Source organism: Phocoena phocoena, chromosome 16 (assembly GCF_963924675.1).
Source record: "Phocoena phocoena chromosome 16, mPhoPho1.1, whole genome shotgun sequence".
NCBI lineage: Eukaryota > Metazoa > Chordata > Mammalia > Artiodactyla > Phocoenidae > Phocoena > Phocoena phocoena.
In genome coordinates this window covers 66,295,836-66,312,613 of record NC_089234.1, presented here as the reverse complement: position 1 = coordinate 66,312,613, position 16,778 = coordinate 66,295,836, and the positions used below count along the sequence as shown (strand labels likewise).

Sequence of the window (16,778 nt, the reverse complement as noted above, 5' to 3'; positions counted from 1 at the left end):
TGAAGATTGCATTTGATTTCTAATTTTTTTGCCATGAAAATAATGTACTATCATATACTTCTGCCTGGGTTTTGGATAGTTTTCCCTAGGAGAAAGTTATCCAACTGTAATTGCTGGTTCAAAAAAAGTAAACATTTCTTTTTTTAATGTTGAGCCTTCTTTTTATTTATTTTTATTTTTGGCTATGTTGGGTCTTCGTTTCTGTGTGAGGGCTTTCTCTAGTTGCGGCAAGTGGGGGCCACTCTTCATCGCGGTGCGCGGGCTTCTCACTGTCGTGGCCTCTTCTGTTGTGGAACACAGACTCCAGACGCGCAGACTCAGTAGTTGTGGCTCACGGGCCCCATTGCTCCGCGGCATGTGGGATCTTCCCAAACCATGGCTCGAACCTGTGTCTCCTGCATTAGCAGGCAGACTCTCAACAACTGCGCCACCAGGGAAGCCCCTGAAAAAGTAAACATTTTAGAGGGCTTTGACACACATTTTTAAAATGCTTCATGGAAAGATTGAATAGATTTACATTCCAACAAATAGGTCATGATAGCCCCACACATACTTGCCAGCATTAAATGTTGCATTGTTTTGTTTTTGCTAATCTTATAGTAAAGATTTCATTTATTACTAATGAAATTGAATATATTTATGAATTATCTGATTTTGTACTATCTGGCTTGTGTCCTTTTCCAGAACTTTATTGGGGTCTCCATGTTTGATGGTCTTGAATGACTAAGGGGTTTCCCATGCCTAGTTGAGAGAGATGGATAATGAGAAATTTATTCTGGTTAGCAATTAATTGAGAGACATGGATATTAATGGAAAGATCTGAGAGAAAGAAGTAGAATCCAAATGTAACTATTTTCTTGAGCTTCTAGGAATGTTGAGGATCATACTCCCTAGAACTTTACTTATCTGAGAATTAGCACACGCTTTTCCAAAGGACACATCATCAATAGTTTCTCAACAAGGTAGGGAGAAGACACATTTTAATCTAATATTAGAAAGAAAATTTGAGTGATTAGATATGAATAAGGAAAGTACGATCTTCACATTATATTTCTTATAAAAATATTTATGATTATGCAACTTGATAGATTTGAAGCACTTTTATATTTACTATCTCATTCAGTATTTATAATAATTACAGAAGGCAGAGAGAGAGATAGATAAAGAATATATAAAAGAGCGTGGGTCCATCTGTCTTATGGAATTATGCAACATTCCATCTCCCATGTTGTGAAACAATAATGGTTTTGGAAGATAACAGCACACTGAGAAGAGAAAAAGAAATGACTAAATGTGGTAAACATGACAATGTCTTTAAACCAACTGCTGTACCCTCTTCCTAAGAGAGAAAGCAAAGAGGGAGGGAAATTCTCCTTTTCATTTTACAAGAATATTAATAGTCACATGAATAAGCAGAGATCTGTGGAGAGAGGGGCCAGTGGAAAGGCCTTGGTCTCATTCAGAGCACAACCCCTGCAATGGTACTAGGGCCGAGGGCTGTCATATCTCTGCTTGGCTAGTGCTAACATCAGTAATGGTGAGACAACTCCAACTTGATGAGAAATAAGGCTGTGTGAGGGATGGGGGCTTAGCAGCAGAGAACTGCTAAGCAAAACCCACTGTTGTGGTTGGCACTTTTATGGAGCTGTGAGAGCCAGTGACCACAAATTCCTGGTTTGGCTAACTTGAACAGACAACAGGAACCATACTTTCTTCATGGCTAGGAATAAGGCACTTCTGGGGGTGGGGGGTTGGGTGGGAAATGTAAAATCGTCTTGGACAGAGGAAATTTGTAAGGGGCCAAAGTTCCATCCAGCCAGAGGCATCAAGTTTTATTGTAATTTCAATATTATAGAAATCACTTCTTTGAGGATCTTCCCAGCTCAAAATAACGCCCTTAATTTCTTCTTGCACACACAATCGTTTATCATAATTATCCATATTTTAGCTAAGTAGCCCCAATCTCTTGGGCATTGCTGATCAACAAAACAGAGTAGGCATATGACACAAACCATGAAGATCACTGGAATGTAGATAATATATGCCAGGAAACTGGGGGATGTCAGCTTTTCATTTACTTTGTGAATTTGGGCTGCTCGGATTCCTAGGATGCTGACAGCAATTTCAGCCCTGGTTCTGACCCCTTTATAGGTTAGTTACAACCCTGCTCTTGAAGCCTACAGTCTTTTGGTGACTTCCTCATCTTGGGTTACAATAGATCTGTTTGGTTCATGTGTTTTGGGAAAACATATAGTCACAACTTATATTAATGTTAATGTTACAACAACTTGATGAAACATGGAACGTTTGGATCATGTCGTATCATACTATTGTATTGGCATTTTTTTTCCATATCATTACCTCTCTTTTACATTGAGCTTCTCAGTCTAGTACAGTGTGTTATATTTTAGCTAGATCTTCATGTAACTATGTAGTATTTTGGTACATATTAAATTTTTATTGAATTTTCCTCCTATTAAATAAGAATAGCACCTTTTAGACTTAAGTCCAGGTTTGGAGTCTGGAGACAGTTTTCATTTTTGATGACCTAAGTAGTAGGAAGCTATTTTATCTGGAATGTTATAAAGGTAGTCAACCATTAGTTGGGAGATGGACCACATGAAATTTAAGATCTATATGCCCCCTAACACGCTGCATCTAAATGAGCTATTACATATTAATTTAGTTTTGAATTTCATTTCACAGGAAAGATATTTATTATTTGTGTTCAAACATAGGACAAATTGAGAAAATATAAAATAAACTTCTATGGAAAAGATTCAGTATTTAATATCAGCATTCTCGGTGGGTAGAAAACAAATGAAGGAAAAAACCAGTGTCTCTTCAAGATGGGAACAAACCTAGACAAGTTAACAGGCTTGAATGGACTTTTATCTACAGCAGAAGCTTCCTGCAGTTACTGACTTCACAGAGACAGAGGGGTAATGAGATTCCTGCAGAGGAACAGAGCAGACTAAAGGTAGATTCACTGAGCCCAACGTGGCTGCTATGCATTAATTTTCAGATAATGGAGCATAACTAAAATAGGTGCAGGCTGAGCGCTGCAATCTAGGCTTCATGTTAAGAGAAAGTCGGTGACACTTGAAGGAAGAGACAGTCCTCACTGCCAGAGAGTTTTTAAAAAATACTCTGGGCAGATGTTATTAGAATCAGATGTGTTGCAATGGCAAACTTAATAGCTGTGTTTTAGGAAGGTAAAATTGTATAATGAATTTATATAAAGACATTGAATATACACATCAACACTACTTTGGTGTAGAGTCAAATTTTTTCTAATGGAAATTTTATAGGGTATTTGTTCCTTTATTCAATGAACATAAATACAATTAAATATTTGCCATATGTCAGGCCCTAAGCAAAGAGAGAGGAACAAAACCCTGTTCCTAGCCTCTAGGAGCTCAGTTTACTTAGTGAAATAAAACACCAGTGATTCCAGAAGAATATGGAGAGTACTGGCGTCGAGCATGTACAGAGTGTTGAGGTACAAAGGAGATGACCTCATTGGACTCAGTCTGGGGAAGGGGTTTCCAGAAAGAATGTTTCATGGAATGATCCTTGGCCTCAATGTTTCTCACAGTAGGTAACGCCATTTGTTTTTTTTTGTTTTGTTTTGTTTTTTTGCCATTTGTTTTTTAATTGCACAGCCAAAATATGAGGGGGAACTTACAGTTTTCACTTAGTTTCTGCATTTGTACTTAGTGTAATATTCTTGGATTCTGTGGTAAACTCAAAATATTTTTTAAGAGAAGCACATACTCCACAAAGGGTTTATAGTTTCTTTCTCAGTGACAGTCTTAAGGATTAATAAAAATGACTCTAACTGGATTATGTCATTTATCTCATACACTAATTTCCCCAAATTTCAGCACACACAGAGGTATGTGAATGTGTGTGTGTGTATATATATATATATATATACACACACACACATATATATACACATATATGTGTATATAATTAAATATATATTTATGTATATGTATACATATGGAATATTGAAATTAAGGTGGATCTGAATATTTTTTTCCAAGCCAGATAAAAGGTAGGCTTGCTAGAAATAAGTGTTCAATGGTGACAGGTTTCAATCCCCCTCATTAGAGGTGGATTAAACATAAAATGTGCTCTAAATAATCAAGTTTATAAATGGAAAAATAATAACTTTACAGGGGAGAAACTTGGCAAACACTTTAACCAGTGATATCATGTGTATATCAGGTACACCCTGATGTGATGTGATGAGAAAGGCATTCATTTCTTTGAGACTCTTTCCAAAACATAATAGCCTCAATTTAAACATGAGGTAAATATTAGACAAATCTAGAATGGAGGACATTCTACGGGGTATCTGGATAGCAATTCTCAAGAATGTTAAGGTCTTGAAAAACAAGCAAAAACTGAGAAACTGTCACAGACCAGAGGAGATGGAGGAAACAAGATTAATAAATGCAATGTGGTACCCTAGACTGGACTCTGTAACAGAAAGAGGGCATCCATGGAAAGACCCGTGAAATCTAAATAAAATTTGGAGTTTAGTTGATAGTTACCCATGTGGGTTTATTAGTTTTGATGAAACTTAGTTTGTACCACAGTAATGTAAGCGGAAAATAATAGGCAAAAGTTGAATGAGGTGTATACGTGAACTTTGTACTATCTTTGCAATTTTTCTGTAAATCTAAAAATTCCCCCCCAAATAAAAAAAATTTTCTTATAGAGTGATATCTAATGTGACAGTGCTAATGCTTGATTTCTAATATATTATTTTTTTTTTAGTTTCACTTCAAACCAATCTAAGAAATTACCAAAATGTGTTGTAATACAATGAGAATGTTTCATTGAGACTTTGTAGCTGTGGGTGAAAAAGAACCCATGATAATAAGTGACAGAAAATTTTTAATACCCACAAATGAACAGATAAAAGCACCTCATTGAATTGAAATGTGCCTTCAAAGTTTGGGTATTTTTTTCCATTTCTTTCTCCCGTTATTTTTTTAGCTACAATTAGTAATGTGATAGAGATAGGAGATGGCAATCTACAAAAGTCGTTTAAATGTATTACAGAAATCTTTCTAACACCCTTCAAATGCTGTCAATCCAACAAATTTTTAAAAAATAAAAAATGTACAATTACACCATATTTCTCTCTTAAAAGTGCTATCTTGTCTCAGAAAAAAGTAATAATTTATAATTATGTTTTATTATTGTTTATTTATATATTACCCAAAATAGGTTACAACAAAGTCAACACATATTGGATGGCACAGCTTCATGCAGTTATTATATTATATATGTTCTATTATATATATAATATTGATATGTTATAAGTGAGGTGGCTTTAAATGAGGGCTTATATATATAATATAGATATAGGCTTATATATATATTTTAGGTGTACTTCTTTCTTAATTTTCTTAACTTCAAACCCTCAAACCCTCATTTAAAGCCACCTCACTGTAAGTACCTTGCAAGCATTCTTAGGGGCATCAATAAGCAGACTTTTGAGACTCACAACAATCTCTGATTACCAATCCTTGACATGCACAACTTTTCTGACTCTAGTTAACTGTTAAAGTCATACCTTGGATCTCATCAGGACACTCTTTTCTCTTGCGTCGCAGCACCTGCATGTAGTGTGTTGTCGTAAAAAGGACTAGAACAACATATTAAGTTAAACTATCTGAAAGCACAAGTATCAACCAGCTGTGATGAAGACAAAAATAGCAATGTCATGTAGTCCAGCCTAATATATAAGTATTATAGTATTATTAACCTCACATCTTTCTACTTTTTTCTGATCTACTGAAATCACCTTTATCAACCTGAAATTTGCCTTGCACTAGTCTCTGGAAATCACCAAAAATGATGGAATTAATTTAGAATTTTTAGCCAGTATAAGATGAGTATAAAAGCCTAGAATCGTGGCTCTTCTTTTCATTCATGGTATAATTTGGTAACACATTTTTTCTGGCTCTCTAAGCACAGTTTGTTCACTGGGAAAAAGGAAAAGTGGATAAAACATGTTTGTCCTTAACATGTCTCTGTGAAGATTAAGTAAGGAAAACACAGTAGCAATGTGTAGTAGATTACTGATAAGTGGTAATTCCCTTTCTTTCTCTAGACCTTCTGGTGTCACTACCAGCCTGAGTCTTAAGGTCAAACATTACAACCATTACAGGTCTTCGTTAGAAATAATTCCCTTAACAAGTAATTGATGAACTCCTATGTTTCTGGCATTATGCTGTGTTCTGATGATAATTGGTAAATAAGCAATTACTGACTTTCATTGAGCTTAGTATTTACTAAGAAATCCTGGCAGAAAATGAGTAAATAAACACGTGAAAGCAGAATTGTATTAAACAAGGGATTTGAAGAAAGCAAACAGGGTGCATTAGAATAAAAGAATAAAAGTAGTGACTCAGTAGAAGGAGTTTCTCTCTCTCTCTCTCTCTCTCTCTCTCTCATTAGAATAATAGAATAAAAGTAGTGAGTCAGTAGTAGTTTTCTCTCTCTCTCTCTCTCATTAGAATAATAGAATAAAAGTAGTGACTCAGTATGACTCAGTAGTAGTTCTCTCTGTCTCTCTCTCTGTCTCTGTCTCTCTCTCTCTCTCTGTCTCTCATTCTGACTTAGCTACTTGATCCAGCATCTGTTTTCTCACTGCTGCTTCTGAGTTGGTTAATTTTGCTAAAGAACAGTCCAAATATGTGGCTGACTGTTTTAACTATGATGTATACTGTTTGAACCTTACTACTTTCACAAGCCATAAATAAAAGGACTGATAACTAACAAAGGCCTTTTTCAACAACTTCTTAAATATCCTGCCATATCCAAGCAATGTGGATTGGGGAGCTGAATTACTTCATCCAAGTTTCTTACTTCTGAAAGGCTGTTTTTGTTTTGTTTTGTTTTGTTGCGGTGCGCGGGCCTCTCACTGTTGTGGCCTCTCCCGTTGCAGAGCACAGGCTCCGGACGCGCAGGCTCAGCGGCCATGGCTCACGGGCCCAGCTGCTCCGCGGCATGTGGGATCTTCCCGGACCGCGGCACGAACCCGTGTCCCTTGCATCGGCAGGCGGACTCTCAACCACTACGCCACCAGGGAAGCCCCTGAAAGGCTGTTTTGAAGAAAGAGATTTGACCTTAAGATTCAGGCTGATAGTGACACCAGAATTATCTCTCAAAGAAGAGGAGGAGAAGAATGCAGGAGAACAGCAGGTACTGGCCAGAAAAGGACATTTGGGGTCTGCTAGAGGGAAAGTTGGAGACAGTGAGATCACGCATAATAACCAGCTCCTTATTTCAGTCTTCAATTGTGTCCTGCTAAGTGCTACCCCACTCTCCTTTTGCTCATTTTAGCTTGGTGTTTGTGTGGTGGTCCTAAGAAACCAATCTTCTGAAAGTTTGCTTACCCATCATTTCCTGCAGCTAAAATTTTCCTTTTGCTTGGGCCTTCCCATAAACTCTGTATCCTCTCTAAATTCACATATTCATTTATTTTTCTGTTTCTTAGAACTTTCAACCTTGAGCTGTCATTGCTCAGGTATAAGTATCATTTCTTTATGAGACTTTATTTCTTTGAGATCGGTGATCATAGTTTATATGTCTACATCCCTCAAGGTGTCTGTTGTGTTGCCTTGTGCAAGATAGATATTAAAAAGGGTTTGAAAGAATAAAGTTAATACAATAAATGTTTATCCATGGTTCTTTACTTTCTGATGATCAGTAAAAGACAATATATCTACCTAAGCAATTAGATTGTTTTCTATATCAAAAATCATTATACTTTAATAAAGGTGCTTTGTTTAGGTTGTGGCTCCACTTTGGACTAAAGAAATTTTAAGATGTCAGATATGGCTATAAGTGAATACAATTTTTAACAAGGTTAAAATTTAATTGAAACAAAGGATTCCTTCACTAAAAGAACTCTGAAAATGCATGAGATTCTTTAACTGATAGAATTAAACTATTTCTAACTGGGAATTACTTCTCAGGTTTTCTCTACTTAGCTGGTATCTGAAATAATCGATATGTACCTGTTGACACAGTGGTCCTCTGGGCAATTATTATCCAAAGAGACAGAAATGTACCCCTGCCTCCAACATACCTACCTCTTTCCTTTCCTCCTTGCTTCCTTTTTGACACACTTTTTGCTTCTTATCTCTAATCCTTCATGTATCTCAAACTTGTCATTGGGGTGTATGGGGGACACATTGCTATTTAGGGATAAATTGATTATGGACCTTTATTCTGAGTGTTATAATTTGAGACTGTACTTCAAAGTTTATTTCTGACCCACAGAGGAGAAGAATGATCAGTAAGTCTCATTTATTTGCTCTGATCCCTCCTGAAAAGTACTGAGATAACTCTTCAAACATCCTTGCTGGTCTCATGGCCCTATATACTCCTCCTGAACATGACTGAAGAATTAGGCGTCATTTGTCCATCTGTCATCATTTTGTTCCAGGTAGTATTATCTTTGTTACAGCTGAGGAAAATTTTCGGTAAGTGACTCTGGATAAATGACTCTCCCAATTTATCCTAGTAGAAAAACTTGGCAAATATATTCTACTTTTTCTTTTTTCCAAATTGATATGAGATTGCTAATAGAAACATTTATGTAAATGATACATATTAGCAGCTGACCTTGAAGAATAAAGCATTTCCCACATATAGACAAATCTCCACTTGACACTGTACTGTGATAATGATCCAGAACAGGTGTTAATTCTCAATTTGCAGGTTCATTTTGGATCTATTAAAGTTTAGAAGTTGAGCATTTCTCTCATGTGATTCCAGTTTTTACTATTTTTATCTATATAGTGGGTTGATGTTCTCTTGCTTCCAAAGAACATATGCTCTACAATGGTAATATGATCCATGTCATATTCAGTATTATATAAACAATCTTACCCTTGAAGCATTTGCCTACAAGTGTGATATATTCTTAGCTCCCCTCATTTTCCAAGTTCATTTAGATGACAAAGTGTGGATTTCTTCTCAATGCTTTTACTTTTTTCCCCATGTACTTTTAAAGTTTGTACGTATTTCTTGTGCTGCAGTCTCAAGAGCATTTATTTCCAACCACATGGATAGATGTATTGCTACCTATTTGAATCTTTTGCTTTGTTTTCTACAAGGGAGGGAGTAATCCAAAAGCAAAGTATAATTAGTCATAAAAGCTTTATCAAAATGGAAGTAAATCATATATTCATAAATACATTGTCGCACTTTGAAATGACCAACAGTAGGCACTAGTCTTTTTATAAATACAATGATAAACATTTTTTAAAGCTGTTTTACAAATCTTTTATTGCTTCAATAAGAGAGTGGATGCCAGAATGCTTTTTTTTTTCTGAATTTCATTTTATTTATTTTTTATACAGGAGGTTCTTATTTGTTATCTATTTTATACATGTTAGTGTATATATGTCAATCCCAATCTCCCAATTCATCCTACTACCACCAGACCCCCCACCACTTTCCCCCATTGGTGCCCATACGTTTGTTCTCTACATCTGTGTCTCTATTTCTGCCCTGCAAACCGGTTCATCTGTACCATTTTTCTAGGTTCCACATATATACGTTAATTTACGATATTTGTTTTTCTCTTTCTGACTTACTTCACTCTGTATGACAGTCTCTAGATCCATCCACGTCTCTACAAATGACCCATTTTCATTCCTTTTTATGGCTGAGTAATATTCCATTGTATATATATACCACATCTTCTTTATCCATTCATCTGTCGATGGGCATTTAGGCTGCTTCCATGACCTGGCTATTGTAAATAGTGCTGCAATGAACATTGTGGTGCATGTGTATATTTGAATTATGGTTTTCTCTGGGTATATGCCCCAGAATGCTTTTCTTTTTAAAAACTTATCAATTTGAACAACTACTTTGAGTCACTACTTTTATTCTTTGTCTTTGTTTTCCAAGTTTGGTCACCCAAACTTGGCAAACATCATATTCGTGTATATGAATATATGTGTATACACACACATTTAAGTTGAAAGCCTCAATTCCTCATTAAACCTTGTACCCAGGCTCCTGTTAAAAAGAGGTAAAATGGTGAGAAGCTAAAAATCAGGGAAAACATTAGTAAATCTCAATTGACAACTTCCTTGTTATTATGAATTAAAGCAGACATTTTAAGGCAAAATCAATCACCTTGCTAAAGCTTCCACTAAGCTACAGACTCAGATATTTACAAGAAAATAAATAACAAAAAGCCCCGTATACATGTCAATATGGTTTAATGACAAGCTAGCTAAGGAGTTGTGTTTTGTTATTTCAGGTAACTTTCCATTCAGGAATAGTTGATATTTCAATGATTAAAATTTCAGGTGTTAAAAAAAAAAATTTTTTTTTCAGGTGTTTAAAACTAACTTCAAGCAGGCTCATTGTTACACTGAAGCTGAATTCTTCAGGTTCTTGTCTTTAAATTACTATACAAATCCATCACAGTCACATTCAAGCTATTAATTTAAAAACCATTTAACATTTGTTACCTAAGTAAATACAATTACTATACTCTACGTCATTCGATTTTATTTTTCTGTGTAGGAGCTGTCCTCTTTTGTGAGAATCCAGTCCCAGTTTCCTTATTATTCTGAAGAAGTGAAACAGCTTCTGGTAGACAGTAGTTTTCTATTTGAGGAGGGGATTCCTGCATAAGAAAATCAGTAATGTATTACGTTTTCAAGCAGTACACATTCTGGGCAGCAGCTTCTTCTATATTAACTCCCGAATCATCTGGTATCAGTTTATTAAAGTCACAAAAGAGATATGCAGCTTTTTTTTTTCTTTTTTTTTTTAAAGAAGATGTTGGGGGTAGGAGTTTATTTATTTATTTATTTTTGCTGTGTTGGGTCTTCGTTTCTGTGCGAGGGCTTTCTCTAGTTGTGGCAAGCGGGGACCACTCTTCATCGCTGTGCACGGGCCTCTCACCATCGCGGCCTCTCCTGTTGCGGAGCACAGGCTCCAGACGTGCAGGCTCAATAGTTGTGGCTCACGGGCCTAGTTGCTCCGCAGCATGTGGGATCCTCCCAGAGCAGGGCTCGACCCCGTGTCCCCTGCATCAGCAGGCAGACTCTCAAACACTGCGCCACCAGGGAAGCCCCTGTGCAGCTTCTTTAAATAAAGATACAGAATGACCAGGTAGCACTTTTGCTCCTCCTGACTGAAGAAGGCATTTGAATCCTGCTTCTCGGGACCTATCAACATGTGAAGTAATCTTCCACCTGCTAAATGCTCCCTCAACAATGCGCGATTCTTGTCTTTGCTGGATTTTTTCCCTACATCTCATTGCTGCCAGTGCTACTTTTCGTTGCTGTACATTGATTCCAGTCAAAACATCAAGTATGGAACTGCTTCCCCGTTCTTAGCCTTCTGGCATGAAGTGCCCAGCAGTCCTGCAAGCTTCAAGGTAGGAGCGATAAAGCACCCACTTCCCAGCTGCCACTGAGGGTAAATACTTCTTGTTTTGATGTGGATGCCCTAAAAGAGTGTGTGCACAGTTAGGATCAAAGCGCTGCTTCTCAATCACTAATCCACCTAGTTTTTCAATCAGATGACAATAATCAATACGTTCTTGAGGATTCAGAGATGACAGCTGAAATATGTACGTTTTTTTTAAGTCTTCGTGAGTCTCCTTTACCGTTATCATCTTTTCTCTAGGGTGTGGAGCCACAGGTGGGTTGGCTAGGGGGAAGGCAATACCTGGAGCTTGAGGCGTAGGGATCAGGGGGCTGTCTTTTATTGGAGTTTCCAGTTCTTCAGAGATCGGGTGTTTGGGGGCTTCAGTCACACATGTGTTCCCAGGATTACAGCCTGTTCAGCAATTTCTGAATCATGTAAAGGCTCCTGGAAAGGAGAATCCTCCAATTTTTTAACGTCAACCTGAAGCTCAGAGTATTGTGTGGTACAACTAGGCCACCGCAAATTGCTGGCAAGTCTCGCTCTCTCTTCCCTGGCTGTGGCGTCATCCCAGATGATCTGTTCATTCTGGGAGGGCTCTGTGTTGACATCAGTTTGGCGAGACTGCCTCAGTGCCTTCAGGACTCTACTTCGTTGGCTGTGGGCAGAACGAGTGCGGTCAGGGTTTGAAGAGGCACTATTACAACCATTTCTTGAGAGGGAAGTCCTCTGCCCTTGGGGTTTCACTACTGAAGTTGCAGACATTATCTCCAGCAGCTGCTTTGAAGTTCTCTCTCAACTCCAAGGTCTGTGTCAGAGCTCCTTTAGTCATTCCTTCCATTTCCACTTGAATTTACTGATTCTTTATTACTGGTGGTCATATTGTCTATATCATTTTCTTCTATGGGCAAATGGTCTGGCTCGTCATCCTTTGTTGTTGAATCAGCTGAGGTTATTACAAAGTCTGCCATCTTGCACTGCACTGATATCCAAGCTCATTTTGGGACTAAGAGTAGGTGGATAAAGAGAAAAAGTTTTTAAAGGAGGCTATTTTTCTTTCTTTTTCTTTAAAATTGAAGTGTAGTGGAGTTACAAGGTTGTTGTGTTTCAGTTGTACAGCAAAGTGATTTCAGGTGTACAGCAAAGTGTATATATATAATACATATGTATATAAATACATATATATATATTCTTACTCAGATTCCTTCCCCTTATAGGTTATTACAAAATATTGAGTATAGTTCCCTGTGCTATACAGTAGGTCCTTGTTGGTTATCTATTTTATATATAGTAGTGTGTGCATGTTAACCCCATACTCCTAATTTACCCCTCCCTCTGCTTCTCCTTTGGTAACCATAAGTTTGTTTTCTATGTCTGAGGGTCTATTTCTGTTTTGTAAATAAGTTAATTTGTATCATTTTTTTAGATTCCACATATAAGCTATGTCATATGATATTTTTCTTTGGCTTACTTCACTTAGTATAATAATCTCTAGGTCCATCCATGTTGCTGCAAATGGCATTATTTCATTCTTTTTTATTCTGACTAATATTCCATTGTATATATGTACCACATCTTCTTTATCCATTCATCTGTCGATGGACATTTAGGTTGCTTCCAAGTTGTGACTATTGTAAATAGTGCTGCAATGAACACTGGGATGCATGTATCTTTTCAAACTATGGTTTTCTCCAGATATATGCCCAGGATTGAGATCGCTAGATCCTATAGTAACATGTAAAAGAATGAAATTAGCACATTCTCCAACACACAAAAATAATCTCAAAATGGGTTAAAAACCTAAGTGTAAGGCTGGATACTATAAAACTCCTAGAGGAAAACATAGGCAGAACACTAACATAAATTGCAGCAATATCTTTTTGGACCCATCTCCTAAAGTAATGGAAATAAAAACAAAAATAAACAAATGGGACCTAATTAAACTTAAAGCAAAGGAAACCATAAACAAAATGAAAAGACAACCTACAGAAAATATTTGCAGACAATGTGACTGACAGGGATTAATTTTCAAAATATACGAACAGCTAATACAGCTCAATATCAAAAAAACAAACAACCCAATCAAAAAATGGGCAGAATATCTACATAGATACTTCTCCAAAGAAGACATACAGATGGCCAACAGGCACATGAAAAAATGCTCAACATTGCTACTTATTAGAGAAATGCAAATCAAATCTACAATGAGGTATCACCTCACAAAAAGCCTACAGACAAAAAATGCTGGAGAGATTGTGGAGAAAAGGGAATCCTCCTACAATGTTGGTGGGAATGTAAATTGGTACAGCCATTATGGAAAACAGTATGGAGTTTCCTTAAAAAACCTTTTTAAAAAAGAGGCTATTTTTCAAGATGAATCATGGAAAACATAATAAAGTTACCTGGTGAATCTTCAAAATGTTGGAAACTGGAACTCTAACTAGAGTTAATGAGAGAATTTTTTGACCCAATATGAGACAAACTGAAGTGTAAGGATGTTAGTATATTGGAAATAGAGCATATTGGAAATGTGATTATCAAGCAGAATAGAATTAGAAGTGATTACTGTATATGACAAAGCCAAGAATATTAACATATAGATATCAAGTCTACACGTCTACAATGAATATAAGTAAAAAACATAAATGAAATAATTTGATGCAGAAGTGAACAATTTAAATATGGTTATTTTAGTTTACAATGAAATATTTGGGTACTTGAAATAGTGTCACATATTTTGCTATTTTAAATATTTTTGAATCAAATAAGAGTTTACCATTTAATTAAAAGTATATGAGAAATGGTTTCTGCAAGAGAAACAAAACAAGAAGTAAAGCTATTAAGAGCCTACTGTGTGCCAGATACTCCTTTAGAAATTTTTACATTAATTTTTCTAGTTAATCCTCACAAATAGCCTGACAGGTAAAACTACTGTCATTTCGCAGATAAAGCAATTGAAAATTAGAAAAGTTTGATTAACATAACTGAATGCACACAAGCACTGAGCAGAGGATTCAAACTCATCTCTTTCTTATTCTACCATTTCAAATTCTTTCCAGAGGAATTCCACTGACATCCAGTTGTATAGAAATATATGTGCTTGCTTGTAGGAAGGATCTGAACCTGCATTAAGAAACAGTCTAAATCTATTTCAGTTGGAGCAGCCATGAGGCAGCGATATTAGATTTTTCATAGTTATTAATTACAGTGGGAGGAAGAGCTGCTATGTTAGAGGAGATTGAGTTCAATAAAAGCTGTTCATGGCAGAGAAAGCAGAAATGGTTCGGGAAGAAGCCTGCAGAGACACCATAAGTACTTTTTTCCTCACACATTTGACTCCTAAATAAGAGCTCTCACTGAAATGATAAAGTCTGAAGACCAGGTAAAGCTTAGTGTCTGAGGAACAGGGAGCAGATGCAAAATCCAGTTTTCACATTCTTTCACAATTAAACAATGAAAAAGGTACATTTTGGAAAGATATGTTTGCTCCCTTGTTTTAATTAAAGACAGCAAGTACAGAAATACCTTGAATTCTGAGATCCTAAGAGAGCCAAAATAGCCTGAAGGCCTTTTCTACCACAAAAGTTAACGATGCTTATAAAACAATAAGCATGAGAGTTATGAGGTTAATAGAGAAAAAAGTGTTCAATGATAAGCAGTGAATATCAGAAAATTGATTATAAAACAAAGCTTTCCAAAGGTCCTACCTCAGGGAGTGGGAGGAAGGTATTGACTTAAATAGGGCTAATGTCACGAATTCATCTTCCACCCACTATGCAACTGGCACCTAGTTTAATGGGAGATGATTTTTCCATCCATCTACCTATCTCATGGACAAGCAAGAAATTATTTGGAGAACATGTTTTAGAATTAGAACATTTGTGAAATTTCATTTATGATAAGTTTGGAATTCTCTAGTAATGTTAAAGATTTTCATCTGCTTGAACAAGAATTTCCATTCCTAGTTATATGTACTACAGGGAAACTCATGCACATATGCATGAGGAAAAATATACCTGATAGTGAACAACAGGAAACAACTTAAATGACTATCCGCAGGACAGTGGGTATTTATATGGTGGAATACCTTATAGCAGGTAAAATTAATGAGCTAAGCCATTTCTAACAAAATAGTTGAATCTGAAAAAAGTTAGTGAAAAAATTAAGTGGTGATATATATTAGAAAATGTTAAATGTGCAAAATGATATTCTACATTATTTATAGATATGTTTTGTAAAAATTATATATTTATAATTTACATTATTTATAATGTATAATTTACCTCACTTGTTGATATATATATATATATAATATTATATATGAACACAGATTTCCTTGAGGAGTGAATTTGCCTCTGGATGAGGCATATATAGAATTAAGGAAGATATAAAGGGATCGCAACTTTGTAAATGCTGTGTGTGTGTGTGTGTGTGTGTGTGTGTGTGTGTGTGTGTGGCATAAGTTGCACTCTTTGAGAAGTAAATTCTGATTCAGAATTTAGTGTTCAGGGTGTGTATTAAGGAGTGTCCTTGGGAGGCTTTTTTACCCCAGAATGAATCAATCATTAGTTATTGGCCACTCCAGAAGGACCTGTCTTGCAGAGAGCAAATAAACTGAAGCTGAGGCAATTCGTAGGAAATTGACAGCTAAAGACTCCCAACTAACAGTTCCCCAGGCATCAGTTGGGTCAATGAATTCTTCTTTTGAAGGGGATCTGGGCACAATTAGATAAAGCAAGTCAAAAGACAAATGAGTAATTAAACTGCAAATAAATATGTGCAAAGAATACGGCTAACAAAGGATTAATATCCTTAGTACTTAAAGATTTCTTGCAGCCCATGAGAAAAAAGTAAATCAAACAATCTATTGGAAAAATGAACAGCAGACATAAACAGACTATTCACTTTCTCCATACAGACATATTCACATGCACAAAAACAGGCAAATGACTACTCAGTGAATGAAAAGATGATATATCTCTTAAGGTCAAAGAAATACAAATTAAAACCAGAATTTAAAATCTCTGTTTAATAATAGCAAAGATACTTTTTGTTACCAAAGAGATGTGAAATACCTTATATGATCTATTGATAAAAATGACTTAAAATGTATGAGGAAGAGTTTAACACTATACATCAGAACTTTTTTTAAAAGCTTATTGTTTTTGATCCAGAAATTTCCCTTCCAAAAATACAGCCGAAGTATACTGACTTATCTGCACAGAGACTATTTGATCAAATTTTAAAGTATAAACAAACACTGGAAATGAATAACCAAAATCTCTAACACTCCGAAACTTTAAATTATCCTAGAGCCACACAATAGAACAATATGCAATCCTTTA

The 16,778-nt window shown here is 36.1% G+C and overlaps 1 pseudogene; it reads right to left on the bottom strand.

The window, feature by feature from the left end:
* Positions 1 to 10,555: 10,555 nt before the first annotated feature.
* The window catches only part of LOC136136051 (DNA topoisomerase 2-binding protein 1-like), a 99,759-nt pseudogene continuing 93,536 nt past the window's right edge, over positions 10,556 to 16,778 (bottom strand).